Source organism: Rattus norvegicus, chromosome 5 (assembly GCF_036323735.1).
Source record: "Rattus norvegicus strain BN/NHsdMcwi chromosome 5, GRCr8, whole genome shotgun sequence".
Lineage (NCBI taxonomy): Eukaryota > Metazoa > Chordata > Mammalia > Rodentia > Muridae > Rattus > Rattus norvegicus.
In genome coordinates this window covers 51481646-51497500 of record NC_086023.1, presented here as the reverse complement: position 1 = coordinate 51497500, position 15855 = coordinate 51481646, and the positions used below count along the sequence as shown (strand labels likewise).

General features: G+C 44.4%; 1 protein-coding gene across 7 annotated transcripts in view; it reads right to left on the bottom strand.

Annotated features, from left to right (window-relative positions):
- Positions 1 to 15855, bottom strand: part of Bach2 (BTB domain and CNC homolog 2) — a 350229-nt gene that overhangs the window by 281530 nt on the left and 52844 nt on the right. The gene's annotated exons all lie outside the window — the stretch shown is intronic.

Sequence of the window (15855 nt, the reverse complement as noted above, 5' to 3'; positions counted from 1 at the left end):
GCTGAGGAGGAGGGGGAGTAGGCGGAGGGGGAGGAGGGGGAGGAAGGGGATGAGGAGGGGGGGAGGAGGGGGAGGGAGGGGATGAGGAGGGGAGGGGGAGGAGGGGGAGGGAAGAGGAAGGGGAGGAAGGGGAGGTGGTGGTGGTTATGGCTTAGGGCCAGAGCAGGGAAAACAGGGTGCCATGAAAGAGTTAGCCAAAAAGTATTTCCAGAAAGAATTCAGGGGATAAAAAGACTGGTCACTTAGCAATGAAAGAAAGAGCTCATAGAACTGTCCAACATGGCTGTGGTTGGTGGTGGTGGTGGTGGTGGTGGTGGTGGTGGTGGTGGTGGTGGTGGTGGTGGTGGTAGGGTGTGTGTGTGTGTGTGTGTTTTAATATTAAAGTGTATGTTTTCAGTGAAATGTCAGTGACTGGGTGATTGAAGGTAAAATCTGTAAATACCTCTGCAGTTGAAAATAACCTATTTATTGAACACATGCTGAGTATCCCTCACGGGTGAGGTAGTGCTAGGCACGAGGGGAGGCAAAGCTTTGGGACCCAGCTGAATCTTCTGTTGTTTCCACGACAGGGTCTCTACTGCGCGGGGTCCATGCTAACCTTAACGTCTCTAGGAAGCTCCTGCAGGCCTCAGACACACCATCTTCCTGTTTCTGCCTCCTAAGCTCTGAGATTACCAGTGTAGACACAACACATGGCCCCAGTCATTACTTCTGAGGGGGCTCGAACATGATGTGGGCCTGAGCAACAAAACAGAAGAATGTGTAAAAAGCTCCCTAAAATATAACTTAGATTTTTTTTTCCCACAAAGCACTCAACAGGCTTCTCCTTCTGTTACGAATGGGTCTTTTAGGCAGCAGAGTCCACACTGCCGACTTGAAGGGATGCGGGATTTTAGTTCCTGTTTGTATTCAGCTGTGCTGACTTAAGGACACCGAAATGCAGGCAACCATAGAGGTCGGTCACTCACTATCTGAACCGTACGGTAAGAACTCGGAGACACTTTCGGACGGAGTCCCGGCTCTCTGCTCTCCTACTGCTGGCTCAGAATCCAACTTAACGCAAGGAACACGGGATGCTTTCCTATGTCCAACACTATGGGTCAACGCCTGCATCTGTGGTCTGGAAGGGAACGGATGTGAAGGGCCAGCTGCACTGGTAATGATAACGACTTTGTAGTCTTCCATTGGATAATTTGATAATCTACCTCAAACTCCTCCAAAAGCTTAAAAAGTATCAAGTCAGACTTAACTGCAAAGTTTAATAACCCGCGTAATTAATTGAGTGTATGATCCGACAACTGCTTAAATTCCTTAAAACAAGGAACATGTGAAACATACAGTGAGTTGAGTGACTCTGTATCAGTCTGTGGGTTGCCAACCCGCACAGGTGACCGTGGCCCACAGGGCTCCGAGGCCTGGGCAGGTAGGTGATCCACTTGCTGAGTAAGTGTGACAGAAGCAATCTGACTGCTCCATTTGTGAGCATAATCGGGCTAGAATCTAAAAACAGAGCTATGCAACTTCTTGATCAATGCTAACTTCTGTGCTTGCGAATCCTCGTTGTCAACTTGTCACGCTGGGGAAGAGGGACTCTCCCTTGAGAAACTGCCTCCTTCAGAATGGCCTGAGAGTGTGTCTCAGGGGCATTTTGTTGGTTGCTAATTGATGGAGAAGGGTCTTGGCCACCATGAGCATGCTGCCCGCCCTGCCTAGCCCCAGGGAGGGCAGGTAGTTCTCAGTTACAGAAGAAGGCTAGCTGAGTACATATGTCCAGCTAGCCTGTAAGCGGCGTCATTCCTCCGGGGATTCTCCTCAGGTTCCTGCCTTTAGTTTCTGCCGTGGCTTCCCTCAATGATGGACTATAAGATGATATAAACTCTTCCCTCCCTAATCTAGAACAACTTGTGAGAAATTCCAACATATAACATCAAATTAGCAAAAAAAAAAAAAGGCACAATTTTCAAGTTAACTTGATAATCTAATTCAATATATTGGTACTTTCAACACATTCAAATTTGGTCATGCATTAAGTGAGTGGTTTTAAAATTATAGTTAGAAAGGTGTTTTAAGGTACTAAGGCGAAATGCAAATTAAATATTTACAGAGCCTTTCAAATCCAGGGAACTAAAACGGACCAGAGGTTGAAGGCCGTTGGTTTAGTAAGCACTTTAAAGTTAAAATACAATTTTTTAAAGAAGAACCATTGGTGTAACCCTACATGAGGATCATCAGGTTAGGCCCAAACATCAGCCAAGAGGAGTGACCGTTTCTCCTTGCCACAGAAGCAGAGAATCTGAGAAATGAAGCTCCAGACAGCATCTGGAGAACCTCTAAATGACAGACCGAGAGGAGCTGGGCCCGACAGCTGAGATACATAGTCTCATCTCAGTGTTTCTCATTGGTTAATTCTTCAACAATCCGTTCACTCTTCATACACCGAGGCGCACTCTGAGAAACCTGGGACGCGTCCTAGAAGGAAAAGACAAAGCTCCTATCTTTATGGACAGGCGGAGGACAGACTATCTGCGGACAGACAATGAACACAGATAAAGCTCACAATGGCTAATTGCTTCTTCGCTGTAAGGCAACAAGAGCAATGGAAAGCTGGAGTGAGAAGAACTGCAAGTGTGCAGGACATGGCTGTCGTTTCAGAGGCTAACCAGGGTGGGCCTCCTTGAGGAGGCACAAGATGGAGTGAGTAAGAACATGCTATCATGTAGAACATGTTCTCCCAAGGACTTAGAAACCTGCCCCTGGTCAGAAACAACCGTCTCAGGCCCTTGGGTAATTCTAATGGACCTAAATTTGAGTACCGCTGGCTTCAGGGAAGGGACTTAAAAGCACGTGTTGGTCTGGGTGTCGTTATGCCTATCTGCAATACAGATACCCAAGAGAGCATGACTTTGAGTTTAAGGCCTGCCTGGGGTTAAAAAGTAAGGCCCAGTCTCAGGCCAGTCTACGTCCAGAAAGAGTAGCTTGTCTGTGTGTTTCACAGAAGCTGTGATGAGACCAGGTGTCTGAAGATGAGGGCCTTGAGAGGGTGGGACTAAGGAAAGGGAAGCTAAAGGGCTCTGGGGTCACTGGTAGCCTTAAGGTCTCAGTGAGGTTCTTAATTCCGGTAAGAATCAACTGGAAGGTTTCAGGCAGAAGGCCACAAGGTTTGACTCATTTTGTGAAATACTGGTGCTGTGCCGAGTGGAAGTACTACTGTATTTTCCTCGGAGAAGTCTCTTCCGTTCCCTTTCAAATTTTACTTTGGGCAGTGGTGTGCTTCTACATGCTTGAAGTCAGCTCTGACTCACAACGGTTGCTGATTTCCGTGGAGTATCTAACACTTCCACCTCAGCAGCCAGTAGACTCGGCGAATGTGGAGTTGCCAGAGAGGTGCACAGCTGACTCAGCCCTGACTGAGTCAGTGGCCTTAGTGTCATCGATAATGTTAAGGAACTGTGAGAAGTCTGTAACTAGGGTCGAAAGTGTTAACAAGGTTCCATCATTCCTTACCAATGTAGTGACTTCCACAGATACATTACTGTTCATCGAATACAGACCCAATTCTTCAGAATGTAGCACTAAGGTGATCTATCACCATCTTTAATTCAGGCATGGGGTTCATGATGCTAATCCCAGAACTCAGGAGGCTGAAGCAGGAAGACTGAATTCCTGGGCATCCTGAGCTACAAATGGGAAATACTGAATATATGAATATTCAAAATACATTACCTTCCTTAAAGAATGTCCCATTAATACCAGAACCCTCCTTCTTTCCTTAAAAAATAATTATATTTAACTTTAGTTGGGGGTCATCTATCATTCCATTCCCCCCTTACTAGAATTAATATTTTGTACACTCAAAAAGTACGCTGAGTGGGACTGGTCATGCAGGTTATGGTCTGCCTCTCCATGAACTCAGTTGAATCCAAGCAAGCTATCAACAGTGTTGAGTGCATTACAGGAATCAAAACTTCTCTTTATTTGGTGGCAAAGCCAAATTTGCATAAGCCTTTATCCATGTGACCTTCCGTGAAGGAAGACTGCAATTTATGAATGACACTGAGAAGTCAGCACCGTCTCACAGGAAGCCACTCTGTGGCTTCAGAGTGCGCAGTGTTTCTCCCATCGGGAATATGCCTCAGTCATTCTCCACTGAGTCTGGCCCAGCAGGATGCACCACCCACATTCAGACCCAAGGCAGCCAGACCCGCAACACACACAAGCTCACACTCTGTGAAACAATGGGGTCTTTCAGGCCTCATAATCTTGTGAAGAAACAGGCGAAAACGTCATGGGAAAAATTAGGAAATATGGAGGGAAACTGCTCACAAAATGAGGGGTGGAGCCCTTTGCTGGGCACGTTCTAATTCCCCAACAAAGAGAAACAACCATGACAGCTCCCTGCCTGCTCTAACTCTCCCTTTCAAAAGGAAAGCTTCCCACCCCACCCCTGTCCTTTTTTCTTCCTAGGTATTACAGCTCTGAGCCACAGACTTCAGGATGAGAGAATTTCAAAACTTGGGAGCAGAGTTAATTTCAAAAAGCTTAGCTCAAGAAAAATCACAAGAAGCAGGCCTACACTACAGCCCGGTTCTCTGATCCAAGACACCAGTATAGTGAGACAACTAGACATCAACATTTGCACAAAGAAAAAAATGTCAAACTCTTCACCCCTTTTCTGGGGTCTCCCAAAAATGTTTTGTTGTTGTTGTTGTGAAATCTGATTTAAACAGCCACCTCTACTCCTTATTATTTGCCAAATTCAAACTCCAGCTAGATGGCTACAATACTCCACTTTCTACCCCAGCCTTCACCACAAATTCCACCTCTATTCAACGTCTAATCCGTCTCTCCATTTAAAAGCTTCCAATTCAAATCCACCTAAGGCCATAAGGATTTCTAAGCTAACCAAGGGCATCTGTAAGAGACTCAAATTTATTCTCTGCTTTAGTATGTTTTCCCAATGCAACTGTATTTTCCAACTGGTCATGTTAACTAGAATGTGCTAACCTCTAAGGCTAAAATGACTTATTTATTTCTTACATTGTTTTCCAACTCTTGACCATTCTGTTACCTGTAAGATAGTATCAACTTCTGAGCAACGCTACATGACAGCTGTTGCCATTCAGTGGTGAATATGATGATCGAATATTTGTGGGAAAGAACCACCAATCATAGGGGAGAGTGTTTACTTTGTCCTTAGAAGAAAAGTAACAATGTTTTAAGGGTAAAACAATTGAAAAGGAAATGCAGGACATAGGGAGTAGATACTTCTCATAGGAGAGTCAAACGGGGCTCATGTTATCACTGAGTGTCCTTGGGGGAGGACCCACTGTTTGACATCTTTGAGTCAGAGCTCAGAGGTAGGTAGTGAAATGATCTAATTAAGCCCAAAGTAAGCATGCTGGCTAAAATGCAAGGGAGGGATGGTGGTGATACTCCATTGGAGTGCAAAGTAAGGTCTGTCCATTGAGGAACTCCAGTGTCTCCTCGGGTTCAAATAGCAAAACTCTCATGCCAAATTCTCAAACCATCGCATCAAACTTGGCTCAGAGGAATCACCTGGAGATCTTAAAGCACCTGCTGCCTAGGTCACATCCCACACTAAAATTTCAGGGTGTCTGAAGTGAAAGTGGCTTTTAGGGTCACATAGGTAGTTCCAATGTGCACCCAGGCTCTGGGATGGTGTCTCTGGCTATCACGGTTCAGGCTTAGCTCGCAGGGGAGAGAGCGGGATGATTTATGTTGAGGTTAGCTGAGCATGATCTGCAAAAATCACGTTGACCGGCGAAGCTTAACTTGGAGACTGGGAAGTGGGAAATCACTATATTGGCTTGGAAAAAAATAAATCTCTTCTCATCTTTATAATCTGGTGTTGCCAGATCTTTCAAAGGCCTTCAAGTGAACTCATGGCTTGGAGACTTGCATGGGGCAAGGAAACTATGTGTGATGGTAGCTATGGGCCCTGCAAACAAGAACATCCGGATTGTCACTCCTGAAGTAAGAAAGCAGTCACCAGCCTCTCGCTGGCTGACAGTCCACAGCCAACTGTGCCTCCACAGAACCTGCCTCTCAGTAATGGTTCTGGGGGCTGGTCTGTAAACCCGGACCACACAGCAACTTCTTAGATTCTGTCCAGGCTGAGGAGGGGCTACTAGTCACCATCTGTCTGAAACTGTCCAAGCGGTTAACTGTTCTATCATACAGTGGCAGCAGGCCGATGCACCGTTACTGGCCATCTTCAGTGTGGACTTTATCCTGACCTTAGCACACAGCAACCTGGGTTCGAAATCATACTGTAAAAACCTGAAGTGTGATGGGGGTGGGAAAAATTTTTTCGTTCTCTCATTTAATGATCAGGAGGCCCCACCAACCACGACAGACAGTTCTGCCAATTTGGGGATGGACGCACAGGCCAACAGGCAAAGGGAATGTGGACACTTGGCTATGCCTACAAGGTGATGAATAATACCGCCAGAACCAAAGGCAACTCAACCCCTTTATTGTCTAGGGGGCACCCAGGAGGAACTGGATTGTGTTCAAGATCACACTGTCCCTGGCAGGAGTCTGGCTGAGAATTAGAACGCTCCCTCTTCCACATGGCCCCAGTCCTTGGGTGAGGTCACACTCAGTGACACAAGACTATCCCAAGATGCAGTCCTCAGGGGTAAGGACCATGTGAGGAGGGAGGCAAGCGTTGGGGCTTTGTTCTCAACAGAGTCCGGCCATGGTCTGCCCAAGTCCTCTGAATAATTCCTCACCCAGCAGAGTATGGCTTTTTCAGCTGGGCCTCAACGGCTTTGTGGCCAAACTGGTTGCTTAAAGATGTTCAGCCCCATTTCTGTAATACAATTATCAAAGGGTCTAATTTCTCAATCTTTCATGACCTATAACCTCTTCACAGATACATAGACACTCACATATATATTTTTTTTTATCCAATGGCCAAGGACAGGAAATCCTATCTTTCAGCTACTGAGTCTCAGGCATTGAGTCTTTCTTTCACTAGCAGATGTGACCTTGTCCAGGTTCTGCAGTAATTTAAACGTACTGACGGTGTCATCTCTGCTTGACCTTGGCAACATGACCAAACAGCAAATGTAAATGCTATCGGGTAAAGATATGGCGTTTGCCTCCTGCTACCAAAACCCACCCCCATCCGATTCCAACAGAGTGACCCTGGGCCGGAACCTAATCCAAAAGATTATAAAGCTACATCCTGACAGGTTGCCATGGCAACCCCTTAACGTCAACTATTCCATGTCCCACGGCTGCAAGTCTCATTTTGAGTCTACTCATATTCTACTATTTCATGTTATAACCACCAACTAAAACGCAATTTGATATGTCAGCAGCCAAACATAATACGAGATGCCACTTGCTATTACAGCCAATAATAAAAGGCTTCTAGTTGCTTCTGTTCCAAAAATACAGCAAATCACCGTATATTCTAAGTCTGGTTTTCAAAGAGAGGCTATTTTGCCAGATTTCCTCCATTTTAACTAATTAGTCCGTATTTAAAGCGTCTTGGCGATGAGGAGAATTCTAGTGAAAGCCAGACATTATTATTTTCTCAACAGGAGGAAATACGCTGATCTTCCAGCCTGCAGCAGACACAGGGTATCCGATCCGAAGTGGAGGTTTATAATATAAGGCTTCTAAGGGCACAAACAAACAAGTGTGTCTTCTAAGAATTTTGCCTCTTTATCACTGAAGGAGAGGGAAATACGTATTAGGCTGGCCTCCAAATAATCAGAGCATTCCGCTATAATCAGCAGTTCCTCCAAATCCTCACGCTGTACCAGTCCTCCAGAGGAGGCTGCTCGCTTAGATATAACTGGGTTCAAACCCACCCCGGCAGATAGATGCCCCCCTTCAGGTGATGCAGAGCAGAGAGGACCGTGAGGAGAGCCCCTTCGAGCAGTTCCCACCCTTGAAGGGAAAAAAAAAACAAAACCTAAAATGCCCTCTTGTAAGTATCAGAACTAATTTATTTTTCCTGTTTCTCGATTAGCAGGAAAGTTATTGGGAAGATGTCTGTGAGGTAAACAAAAGGCCTAGGATGACTGAGAGATTAAGATGCGAACACACACAAAGCACACAGTCAATCTATAAGATGTACAGTATTTTACACCATGTACGGTGTTTAATCCTAAAATTAAGGGTATTATGAGAAGTGCACCCAAGGGCTTTAAGCCAACAACTTTAAACCAATTCGAATCGCTACAATCTCTCTGCCAGTTTGCATGCTGTCTTTCCAAAATTTTAACAGACTTTTCTTTTTCCTTTGAAACCTGAAAATCAGCCAGGCATGATGGCACAACCCTATAAAGCCCAGCACTTGGGAGGCTAATATGGGAGTCTATGAGCCTGAGACAGCTATGGGGCCTCTAGCGTCTAGAGGTCAGCCTGGGCTGTAGAGGGAGACCCTACCTCTAAAACGAAAGCAAATAAGGATCAGTTTCCCTTTCTCCCCAGCCTCGGAATAACTGCCAGGAAGTTCGGGTCCAGTTTCTACCAAGTCCTTAAATTTCCTTTCGTTGTGTCTAATTCTTAGACACTCTTCTTTTTGTCGTCTATTTCACAGGCAGTATCTCTGGATCCAGTGAAATCATTTCACAGTGATTCATTCAGGCTATTAGCCACTAGACGGCTATCACTGAGCCTCAAGTGCTCTGCTGACTGCTCATCTCGTCTGCCTCGCTTTGGTCCGAAGGATGGGAAACTGTATGCTCATCAAGAACATTCGACTCAGCTCACAGAGCAATGTGAACGTCTCATGTTCATTTTAATCACATGCTTGAATTTATGAGGTGAGACCTGCACCAGAGTCCTTCCCCTATGTCTACTCAGCCTGCCCCAGGGAGCTCTGGGGGCTTCCATCTGCCTGTGCATACAGATGCCACCCAGACCTAAAATCCCCCAGACCATTGAGACTGCTGGCCTGGAACAATATATAGTTAGGCCATGCGCTTATGCGACCGTGGGCGAGTTTCAAGTATTAAATCTGAAAATTGGAATGACACAGCCAACTCTTGGGAAGAGTTTGTGTGATTAATTAATGCTTGTAGGGTCCTTACCAAACACCTGGTACACCACCGTCAACATTCGCTAGATCAACGGTTGTTGTCAACACTGTTAGCACAAACAGTTTTAAAAGTAGTGGAGGTCAGTGTGAGCTTATTGTCTTTAGAGTTCCCACTCTGTCCACAGGCTCACGTGACATTTCTCCAGAGTCACTCCAGTCCCTTATGATGAGCCAGGGTTACCGGAGCCACGTGCGCCAGGCGCAGGGCACAGCTCGCTTCACACAGTAGTTATGCTTTCAGAAACTGAGGGGTGAAGCCTTTTTGTGCATTTTCATTAAGCCCAAGGGCATGCATCCTCTGGGCTTTACAGCAAGAAGGGACAGGATGAGTACAGTCCTGTTCCTTATCGCCCACCTCCATCAGTCACCGATGCCTGCACCAGGGTATTCTGGGATGTGCAGACTGAGCAGCTGGTAATGTTGTTCAGTTTCCTGGAAATACAGGCAGCAATTTCCTGTGGCTTCCTCTGTTTTTGATGTAGAGATGAACACATGTAAAGACTAAACACATCAAGGGGTCGCTGGTTCCGTGAATACTGAAAAAACACTGTAATGTCTTCATAAACAGATCAAGAGCAGAGTCTAGGCTGTCTCCCATGCAGCACGCCCCCTGAGAGTCCGCACAGTAAGACTGAGAGGTGACAGTAAGAACAGAGACATATCTATGTCTACGGTCTGCTGCCTGAACTGATGAACACTGCGTGAACTTGATTACCAGGGCAATCGAGAAATACTTCCTGGAAGGGCAGAGCTTTGCACAAAAACAGCTTGGAAAAGCTCTTGTCTACTCACAGGACCTCAGGCAAGATTTCTCCAGGATTAGAGGCCGGGTCAGAGAAAAGGTCCCTCTTTTTGAAGTGGAAAGCAATAAAACTGTCAAATGAATGAAGCTGGCCATATAATAGTCTAACCGTTTAGGGAGAAAGATAGCAAGGTACAGTTGATCGCTCACTGAAGGTGTCATGGTAGGTGCTGAGGATAAGGAGCAATGAGGGAAGCCATCTTGGCCAACAATCCTCTCTCCTGGTGCTGACAAAGCGGTCGAAGCACTGTGCACACTTACACGGAGCTCGTGTCTTTCCGTGGTAGACACTGAACGCCTATGGAAGCTGGTCTGACTTCACCACTTACCAGCTAAGTGACCTTGGGCCCGTGGTCTCACCTTTCAAAACCCCGCTGCCTGCTGTGATCTCTGCTTGCTCATCACTGGCTTTCTTCCTAAGTGACATGCCGCTCCTGTCCACCAAAGAGCACAGCCATGGCTACATCCATGCCCAATAACAAATATTATAACAGATTGTTAAAGTGATCTGTGCTTAAGACAGCCTGCCCTTTCAATGGGGGAAAGTTCTCCATTAATACAACTGCTGACATATAAAAGCTGCTGTGGTAATTAAGCCAACACAAAGCAGAGGCTAGCAGCCTGCGAAGAAGGCTCAGTTCTTACTTCATAAGCATGAGCATCTGAGTCTGATTCCCCCAGGACCCACTCACACAAAAGGCAGGCTGGGGTGTGTAGCCGCCATCCCAGTCCTGACAGGATGGTTGCAGAGGGTCCATTCCTGGCCAGCCAGACTGAGCAAATCACCAAGTCAGATCACCGAGTGGAAGAGGATGGCTGTCACTTGAAGGGACTGGGGCTAAATGTTAAAACTGGAGATTATGTGGCCAGGAGACTGGGCAATGCTATTCTCTCTTACCCAGGAGCAATAGGGATCTTATTTTTAAGGCCTGGGAGGATTTGAGAGTACAAAGAAGGGTTCCAAAGTTAACTATTCATTTCCTACTACGCATTGTTAGGACCAAATGTATCTGACAGGCTCAGAGACATCCTGGCTCTCTGTCGTCTCTGTAATTCCCCGGCTGCTGGGCCCGGTATAGTTTATTTCCTTAGCATCCCTCTATTTCCAGCCACTTGATATATCTCCTAGAGTGGCTCCTTGTGGATTTAACCAAATAAATGCTGTGAGCTTGCTGTGACACGGCCACTCTCAGTGAGCGTGTTTTATATTGCAAGGCCATCAAGCCTCATCTATTAGTTTTGTAGCTTGACAGAGCTTGAGAGAACAGAAATGTTTTTCAGAACAGACCCTCCACCCCAAACCCCTGAAATATATACCACGACCCCTTCTTGCCAATGGTTACATTGACAACTTTTCTGAATGAAACCTGCTAGGAAACATGAAGATGTATAAATAAATAAATTAGTTGTCGTTTCTATTCTGTGTTCTGGCCACATACCCTCTGACAAGAAGGTTAGGTCCAGAGCAGAGCTCCACTGAGACAGATTCAAAGCCCTGGAAAAGGTGTGTGTAGAGGCGGGGGAGGGGGTAGCGATGATAGAAAGGGGACAAAGTAGAACACACAAGGTCTTGCAGGGACAGCAAATGAGTCTGAATTTAAAAAGCCATTGGTCACTCTAGAATTCAACACATCTCACACAGAGACATCAGAAAATGAACCCCAAGTTCACTGTTTTAATGGTTTAATACTTAACAGGCCTCATCACTGTTTAAACTAAATAAAAGCAATAGATCTGTCCCTTAATCAAATTTGTTTATGCTAAGAACATAATAGTATTCTTTATAAAACCATGCAAATTTTTACAGGTCTTAAATTCTTCCCAGGGAGGTGTATCTCTCTGTGTCAATTATCCATCTCTCCATCCGTTGGAGGAACAAAAATTCAAGGAACTCCTTAGAGCGTGCAAAGAAAAAAATATGGAAAGACACACGCCGGCCAGATACATTTCAGGAGTGGTTGCCATAGAAACTAGTCAGTAGGTTTCATTTTTAGAGTTGTGTCTTTTGATAAAATATTAAGTTTTTTGGAGTATTTTACTACACACACACACACACACACACACACACACACACACACACACACAAATAGCACAACTGCGGATGTCCAACTAAATTGCTTTACAACTATTTAAACGAGTTCTACTTTTAGGCTGCCAATTATCTGCAGAGAAAACAATCCTTGCTAATGAGCTGATTGCCAAGGCTCACTCTTCCTCAATCCCAAGTATTTCATGTTGAGTAGAAGCTGACGTGAGACTGGTGTAGGCATGAAGAGGTCAGGTACTTGACAGGAACCTAAGAAAATGAACCCTGGTCTCAAGAGGCTCCTGACAGCTTGCAGCCACTGGTGCTAACATCTTCCAGACTATCTGGACAACTGCTCGCTTGTTCTAAACACAAAATTAGTTAGGTCTCATTGTTCTGTGATAAGGTGGCTCTGTCTCACATGCAAGAAATGATGATGGCATATTTCGTCTGGAGAAAAGGCATTGTAACACTGCTATGCCTGGAACTCAACTGGCTTCTCCTATTCATTTGTATTTAATAACTACTTGCTGTGGGTCTGAGTCCAAAAAGCACCCGCTTCATTTCCTATTTTAAAAATTAAGAAAAATTACACATTCTAACGCAGAGTCAGAATTGCAGACACTAATTCGGATGCTGATTTTCAAGACAGGCATCAGGCTAGTTACCACAATACATTTTTTTTTCTGATCAAAACGCATGTGTGGTGGTAGATCAATGCCAAAATAATCCTTGGATTATAATCAATAGACAATCAGCACATCTGAAGTGTGCCGGGAGAGACCTAACAACCACTTAACCTGGCCCATGAAGTGTCTTTGAGGCATATACCTGGCAATTTCTGAAATGGGGGCTGGTGGATTTAATTTTCCATCAGCTAGGAGCACCCTGGCTTCAGACCAAGAAGTCAGTCCCCTCCAAACAATAAAACCAGCAACAATCCTGACTTCCTAGACACACGAAGTAAATCACATTAGCAGCTGAGGAGAGGTGGTGAACTTTCTGTTGAAGGGCAACTAGCAAAGAAAACAAGGAAGGATCAACTGAAAATGTCAGGGCAGAGCCTCGGCCAGGTGCAGGCTCTAGGATGACTGACAGGTCTCCGAAAAGAATCCAAGGAACATGGCCACCACTCTGAAGCAATGTAGAGCTCTTTTTCCCCCTTACATGTTTGTGTATAAATATTTTAGCAATTCTGGCAAAGTGCACGTGTCTATCTATGGTTAGATATGACTAAGAAATTTTATCGATATGACTAAGAGATGATGATTATCTCTGGAAGGATCAAAGGTCGTGTTTGTTTTGATATTTTCCCTGGGCTCAGCACTGGCATTCATGATCTCTTATAGAAAGGAAGATAAGTGTACATACACCATACACACACACACACACACACACACACACACACACACACACACACAGTTATTTAAAAAAATTAACTATGGTATAATAATTAGTCAAACAATAGCACTAGAAAAGCAATTGTAGCAGTCCCTGAATGTCTGTGGGGACTTGTGAATGTCCAGATCCAAGAAGGCTCAAATGATTTATATAAAATGGCACAGCATCCTCACGGCACCCGCAAATGCTCCTGTGTACCCTGAATGCTCTGCAGGGTCCTCATGACACTAACATAATGTAGGAGCAGCGTAAACAGCCACGCCCACCTGTCTAGGGAGTGACAAGGAACACAGAGTCTGTGTATGTTCGGTCCAGATTAATTTTTCCCAAACATTTTTTTTTCTTTTTTTCGGAGCTGGGGACCGAACCCAGGGCCTTGCGCTTGCTAGGCAAGTGCTCTACTGCTGAGCTAAATCCCCAACCCCTTTCCCAAACATTTTAACCAGGAGTTCATTATCTGTATTCAGGGCTGTGGAGCCCATGGGATATAAATGGGTGTGGCAGAGCAAACCTTTATTTTAGTCCTGGAAGGCAAAATAATGACACACACACAAATAGTATAGAAAAAGACAAAAAAAGGAAGTATTTAAATGAGTATGAATGAATATTTTATACCAAGTTAAACATTTTTAAATTAATCTTATAGGTCACAGGTATATATTAATTTTAGAAGTTCCTTATGTACTAATTATGGCTTAGGTCCAAACATAGTTTAATGTATGTTGAAGTCAATCAAAGGATATCATTTGTTTGGAGAATTCACTGCCTCACAAGAGAATATGGAGTGTGTTGAAAAGCAGCCCACAATGTCCTCCTCTTAAAAATTAAGTTGCATTAAATTTTTTTAACTATATTAACTATATTATAAAAACTTGGAAATAAATATCACAGACCAAAATTAACCTGAGCCAAGCTCTATACACTTCCATGGATTTCTACACACTTAGAAAAGCATTCTGAGGCCGTAGGGCTTCGAGTTACACTTACACTTTCACCATGGACTCATTTCAATACGAGCTTTCTAAAATATTTATGTGATAATTAGCTTTTCAAATGCTGAAAATACTCTGGCTTGGCATAGGACTAAATCCATACTGAACCGTTATTTCTCTAATGACCATGATATCTGATTCGTTCTGTTAAGAAGAGAACGCACAGATAAATAAATAACGATTGTTCCTTTAGCCTGTAGTCTAATGTAAGAGATTCTTACAAGATTCTTACGCTAATAAGAGGAAATACGACTTCAAATAGCTTAAGGTTTCATTACACAGTAATCAAGCACTGACTTCCAAAGGCACGGTCTATAGAACAGCTCTTGCTCCTCAGTATGCAGACACCAGCTTTGAGAAGTGGTCGGAAAGATCACCCACCACATTAGCTTTGCCCTGTAAGGTCTGTGCCCTTCTCTCCTGAATCACAGATATCTTCAGGCTAAAAGATGGAAGCCAAATGTCAATACTGCCTCCTGCCAAACATACTTGAGAAGCCGGATGGCTAACCACTAAAATAATATACTATTTCCAAAGCCAAGGGTGCAATACATCTGAATCTTATCACTTCTCCATGTAGAACTCTGAATAGAGCATTAAGACTTAACTAGCTGAACACAAGCTTCCCACATAATGTATATACGATATGATAATATGAACACAGTAACAACGCTGTTACAATAGTGTATCATGTTAACCACTCTTCCGTTGGGTTGGTGGAATCTGTCTCAGACACAGCGACCTGATCACTTCAGTAACAATGTCTCCAAATAGCTGCATTTCCAGTCGCCTCACTCAGGCGGGTGGGGGCAGGTTGGGAAAAGCAGTCATGCACATGTATGCAAGCAGGCTGGAGTCAGACTGTACCATGGGAATCTCCTCCTTCCCAAAGGACTTCCCTTCTTCTCTACCAAAGAGAGCGACAAGACACGTGAGATATGTGCACATGAGAAAATAAAACACTTAGCGTAGTGGCCACTCGTCCTAATGCCTGCTAGTGAAAGCAAAACAGGTCTAGGCCTGGAGGTCAGGTGTGTGGGTAGAGGTAGGATATAGCCAGGGAGGAGGGAGCCTACCAGGCATGTGGCAAGCAGCTCTTCCACTCACCAGTCAAAATGTCCACCACACAGAATTGCCAAATCTTGTGTTTGTTATTAGCTAATGATGAAATAAAATGTGGGTCACACAGAAACATATTGAACCGGAAACAGAACATGCATGCAGATGTTACATAATAGAAGCTGCCTTGGGTTTTTACTTTGTTTAAGGATGGGCTTTCATTTTTTTGTGTGTAATGTTTTTGAGTTCTCTTTTTTTCCCAAGTAATAAGCCTTAATGTAAGTCTAGTTTTAGGCTTATTTAAAGAATTGTCGGAAAGTTCCCCTTCTCCTGGATCTCACATTTAAGTAACATCTTGTGTGAGTATGATACATTTGTTATAATTAATGAACTGGCATGCTATTATTAACTATACTCTACAGCTAATATTTGGGGTCTGTTTTCTGTTTTACATAGGTCTGCAATTTGTAACAAACACAACATGTCATTATAT